Below are 6,000 nucleotides of genomic sequence, written 5' to 3' on the forward strand. Positions count from 1 at the left end.
CTGAGAAAGGCAGAAGAGGAACAAGTCAGGGGACACCCCAGGCCCTGGGACGCAGAGGCAGCATGTCTACAGGGTCAAGAAACTGTCGAGGGGCTCAATCACCTAGTGGACAGTGAGAAGAAACAAAGTTTCTGAAGAGCAGTGTGGGAACTGGCTCTTTGAACAGGATGTTCCCTTGGCTCATTTCCATCTAGGGGAAAGGGAAGAAAGGACATTACTAAATGCCTGTTCATCCTCCTTTTATTTAATCCTCTCACAACCTGGTAAGAAAGGCCTCCTCTCCATTTTACAGATGAGAAAGCCAAGGAGGGTGTTGCCTAAGGCCACGTGCTGCTGCGATTTGAACCTCAGTCTGTCCGTGTGGCATACATGGAGATGCGCTGTTCGTACTGACCCTTCAATAAAAGACTTGCTGCCCTGCTGCTATGAGTGCTGGTTCTGGCTGCCCCCAGCAGTTACCTCCTTCAAGGACTCATCGGCTTTGAGCCATAATCGGGCTTTTCTCAGGGGCGGCCCCCGGCCGATAGCTGAGGGAGATAGTGGTACATGGGCCTAGCCCTTTTCTACCAACATGGAACTCCGCTAACAAGCAACTTTGCCCCAGAGCACCCCGCCGGACTGGCAGGGGCTTCGTCAGCCTACGTCACAGGCTGAGACCTCTTCCTGGGCGATCTCGCTTCCTCCCTTTTCCTTTCACGGTGTTACTCCCCCTCTGTACTCATAACTCCAACGCAACATCTGGTCCCAGAGAATCCACCTGGAATCCATCCCAACAGTCTGACTCCGAAGCTGTTGCTCATTCTGACACTTTATCCTCAATCTCACTCACCCTTGAGATAACGTTGCTCCAACTCAGGCAGTGGCCTCCTATTGGTAGCTGTGGCTTCACCCCTTCGGGAGGAGAGCTCCTAAAGGTTTCAGGATTAGAGGTAATCCCAAACAGTTAGTTGTCCTTGACTATTAGGTGCTCAGTGCTCAAAGGAAGTGGCTAACATTCAACCACACTTTGAAGTGTAAGTCCAAGTAAATAGTTTCCTTCACTTTCTCCCTTTCCCTCATGTCAATTTCAACCCTTACATTACCATAACCTGGAACTGCAATATAGAGTTTTATTATATGCCTTGCTCAATGGAAATATTTTGATTCCCATGTTTAACTTAAAAAGCAAACAAGCATGAGCAAAAAAAGAAAAATATATGTAAATTGTACCTCATCAAAATTAAAAACTTTAAAGCAGAGAGAATACTTCCTAATTCATTCTGTGAGACCAGCATTATCCTAATACCAAAACTAGACAAAGACATTACAAAAAACAATAGACCAATATCTCTTATAAATATAGATGAAAACTCCTCAACAAAATATTAGCATATAAAATCCAACAATGTATAAAAAGAATTATATACCATGACCAAGTGGGATTTATACAAATTTGGTTCAACATTTGAAAATCAATTAATGTAACCCATCACATCAACAGGCTAAAAATGAAAAACTCACATGATCCTATCAATAGATGCAGAAAAAGCATTTGACAAAATCCAACACTGATTCATGATGAAAACTCTCAGTAAACTAGGAATAGAAGGGAATTTTCTCAATTTCATAAAGAATATCTATAAAAATTTATAGCTAATATCATACCTAATGGTAAGAAACTTGAACTTTCCCCATTAAGATCAGGAACAAAGCAAACATGTCCCCTCTGACCATTGCTTTTCAACATTGTAGTGGAAGTACTAGTTAATGCAATAAGACAAGGAAATAAAAGGCATACAGATTGGGAGGGAAGAAATAAAACTGTCTTTGTTCAAAGGTACATGATCATCTATGTATAAAATCTGAAAGAAATGACAAAAACAAAAAGTCCTGGCACTCATAAGCGATTATAGCAAGGTTGCAGAAAACAAGATTAATATACAAAAGTCAGCTGTTTTCCTATGAGCAGTGAGCAAGTTAGAATTTGAAATTAAAAATACAATGCTATTTACATTAACATCCCCCCAAATGAAGTACTTAGGTATAAATCTAACAAAAGATGTACAAGATCTATGTGAGGAAAACTATAAAACTCTAATGAAAGAAATCAATGAAGAACTAAATAAATGGAGAGAGAGTCATATTCATGAGTAGAAGGACTCAATATTGTCAAGATGTCAGTTCTTATCTACTTGACATATAAATTCAATATAATCCAAATCAAAATTCTGGCAAATAATTTATTGGGTATTGACAAACTGATCACAAAGGTTAGATGGGGTGGCAAAAGACCCAGAATAGCCAACACAATACTGAAGGAGAAAAACAAACTCAGAGACTTCAGGACTTCTATAATGCAACACTAATCAGGGCAGTGTAGTGTTGGGAGGGAAAATAGATAAATCAATGGAATACAACAGAAAACCCAGAAATAGACCCACATAAATATAGTTAACTGATCTTTCATAAAGGAGCACAGGCAATACAATGGAGTGAATACAATCTTTCCAACAAATGATGCTGGAACAATTAGATATTCACATGCAAAGATAATAATAATAATCTAGACATAGACCTTATATTCTTCACAAAAATTAACTCAAAAATGGATCATAGACCTAAATGTAAAATTTAAAACTATAAAATTCCTAGACATAGGAAAGCCTAGATGACCCTAAATGTGACTGTGATTTTTTAGATACAACACAAAAGGCATAATCCATGAAAAAAAATAATTTATAAGCAAGATTTCATTCAAATTTTAAAGGTCTGCTCTATGAAAGGCAATGTCAAGACAATGAGAAGACAAGTCAAAGGCTAGAGAAAATATTTGCAAAAGATGTATCTTATAAAGGGCTGTTATCCAAAAGTACAAAGAACTCTTAAAACTCAACAATAAGAAAACAAACAACTCAATTATAAAACAGGCCTAAAACCTGAACAGATACCCCACAAAGAAGATATACAGATGGCAAATAAGCATACATAAAGATGTTCCACATCATACGTATCAGAGAAATGCAAATTAAAACAACCAGATACTACTACACACCTATTAGAATGGCCAAAATCCAAGACACTGACAACACCAAATGCTAACAAGCTTGTGAGGCAACAGGAACTCTCGCTCATTGCTGGTGAGAATGCAAATTGGTACAGCTACTTTGGAAGACAGTTTGACAGTTTCTTGCAAAACTAAATCTACTTATACCATACAATCCAGTAATTGTGCTCCTTGGTATTAACTCAGAGAATTGAAAACTTATGTTCACACAAAAACCTGCACACAGATGTTTATAGTAGCTTTATTCATAATCACCAAAACTTGGAAGCAACCAAGATGTCTTTCAGTAGATGAATGGATAAATAAACTGCAGTAAATCCAGACAATAGACTAGTATTTAGTACTAAAAAGAAATGAGCTATCAAGCCAAAAAGATATGAAGAAACCTTAAATGCATATTACTAAGTGAAAGAAATCAATTGGAAAAGGCTATATGCTATATGATTCCAACAACATGACATGACAATGAAGGAAAAACTATGAAAACAATAAATAATCAGTAGGTACCAGGGGCTAGGGATGGAAAGGGAGCACAGTGGATTTTTAGTGAAAATACTCTGTATGATACTACTATGATGGATACATGTCATTATACATTTGTCCAAACCTATAGAATGTATAACATCAACAGCAAACCTTAATGTAAACTGTAGACTTTGGATAATCGTGATACAACAGTGTAGGTTCCTCAATTATAACAAAAGTACCACTATGAGGGGGATGTTGATGAGAGCATAATGCAGGATAGTGGGGGCATAAAGCATGTGTGGGGCAGAAAGTATATAAGAACTCTATCCTCCGCTCAATTTTGATATGAACCTAAAATTTCTCTAAAAATTCTTTTTAAAAATAAAAACTTTTGTGCTTCAAAAGACTATCAAAAAAATGTAAAAGACAACCCACAAAATGGGAGATATTTGCAAATCATATATCTGATAAGAGACTAGTGTCAAGAATATATAAAGGACTCTTACAACGCAACAATGAAAAGACAAATAACTCATCTGAAAATGGGCAAAGAATTTAAATAACATTTCTCCAAAGAAAATATACAAATAGGCAATATATACATGAAAAGATGTTTGGGTCTACGGCCATGCCACCCTGAATGTGCCCGATCCTGTCTGATCTCAGAAGCTAAGCAGGGTCGGGCCTGGTTAGTACTTGGATGAGAGACCATCTATGAATACCAGGTGCTATAGGCATTGAAAAAAAAGAAAAGATGTTCAACATAATTTGTCATTAAGATAATACAAATCAAAACCAGAATGACATCTATTTCTCATCCACTAGGATGGGTATAATTTACTTTAAAAAGGGACAACAGCAAGTGTTAGAGAGAATGTGAAGAAATCAAAACTCTCAGGCATTGCTGGTAAGTGTAAAACAGTGCAGCCACTTTTGAAAACAGTTCAGCAATTCCTCAGAAAGTTAAACATCCAAGTACCACATGACCCAGCAATTTTACTCCTAAGTATATGTATATCCAAGAGAATTGAAAACATATGTCCATACAGAAACTCACACTCAAATGTTCATAGTAGTATTCTTCATAATAGCCAAAAAATGGAAAGAACCCAAATGCCCATCAACTGATGAATGGATAAACCAAATGTAGTATAGCCATACAATGGAACAGTATTTGGCAATTAAAAAAAACTGAAGTATTGAGATATGCTACAAAATGGATGAACCTTGAAAACATTATGTTAAGTAATCATACACAGAAGGCCACATATTACATGATGTCATTTATAGTATATGTCCAGAATAGGCAAATCCACAGAGATAGAAAGTAGATTAGAGGTTACCAGGGGCTAGGAGGAGGGAGAAATGGGAAGTGACTGCTTAATGAGTATAGGGTTTCTTTTTAGAGTGATGAAAATGTTCTGGAATTAGACAGTAGTGATGGTTGTATAACTTTGTGAACATACTAAAAACCACTGAAATGTGCAGTTTTAAGAGTAAGTTTTATGGCATGTGAATTATGTCTTAATTAAAACAACTAAAACTATGAAACTTCTAAAAGAAAACAGAGAAGGAAATTTTTATGAACTTAGGTTAGGCAAATACCTCTTAGATATGGTATCAAAAGCACAATCTATAAAGGAAAAAACTGATAAATTTGACTTCATCAAAATGAAAAGGTTTGCTCTATGATAGATACTGCTAAGAGAATAAAATAACAAGCCATATATTCAGGGAAACTCTTTGTAGAACATCTATCTGATAAAGGACTGTGTCTGGAATATGTAACAAACTCTAAAACTCAACAATAAGAAAGCAAACGACCAATTTTTAAAACGAGTTGAAGACTTGAACAGACGCTTCATCAAAGAAAATAGACAAATGGAAAGTAAGTGCATGAAAAGATCCTCAGCATAATTCGTCATTAGGGAAATGCACATTTAAACCCATAATGAGATCCCACTGAATATCTATTGGAATGGCTGAAATTAAAATGACGGCCATCCAAGTGCTGGCAAGAATGTGGAAGAACCAAAACTTCTATGGTTCAATCATTTTGGAAAACAGTTGGGCAAGTTTTTTTTTTTTTTAAGTTAAACATATTTCTACCGTATTCCAAGATATTCACCCAAAAGAAAAGACAACACAAGTCCATAAAAAAAATCGTAAGAGAATGTTCACGGCAACTTTATCTGTAACAGCAAAAAGCGGGAAACAATCCACATGCCCGTTATCAGTGGGATGGAGAAATGAATGGTGGTCTAGCCAGACAACGGAGTGTCACTCAGCAATAAAAAGGAATGAACTATGGATACACACGACAATGTGGATGAATCTCAAAATAAATGCACTTAGGGAAAGGGGCTGGACGAAAAGCATATTGTATAATTTTGTTTATATGAAATTTTAGAAAATTCAAACTAACCTATAGTGAACAGAAAGCGGATCAGTGATTGCCTGAGGCAAGGAGGGGAGACAGCAAGGGAGGG

At 36.5% G+C, this 6,000-nt stretch overlaps 1 long non-coding RNA gene and 1 pseudogene across 1 annotated transcript in view; one reads left to right on the plus strand and one right to left on the minus strand.

The window, feature by feature from the left end:
* The window catches only part of LOC112486147, a 60,978-nt gene that overhangs the window by 33,200 nt on the left and 21,778 nt on the right, over nucleotides 1-6,000 (minus strand). The gene's annotated exons all lie outside the window — the stretch shown is intronic.
* LOC112469062 lies at nucleotides 4,130-4,248 on the plus strand (annotated as a pseudogene).

Source organism: Pteropus alecto, unplaced genomic scaffold (genome assembly GCF_000325575.1).
Source record: "Pteropus alecto unplaced genomic scaffold, ASM32557v1 scaffold106, whole genome shotgun sequence".
Taxonomy (NCBI): domain Eukaryota; kingdom Metazoa; phylum Chordata; class Mammalia; order Chiroptera; family Pteropodidae; genus Pteropus; species Pteropus alecto.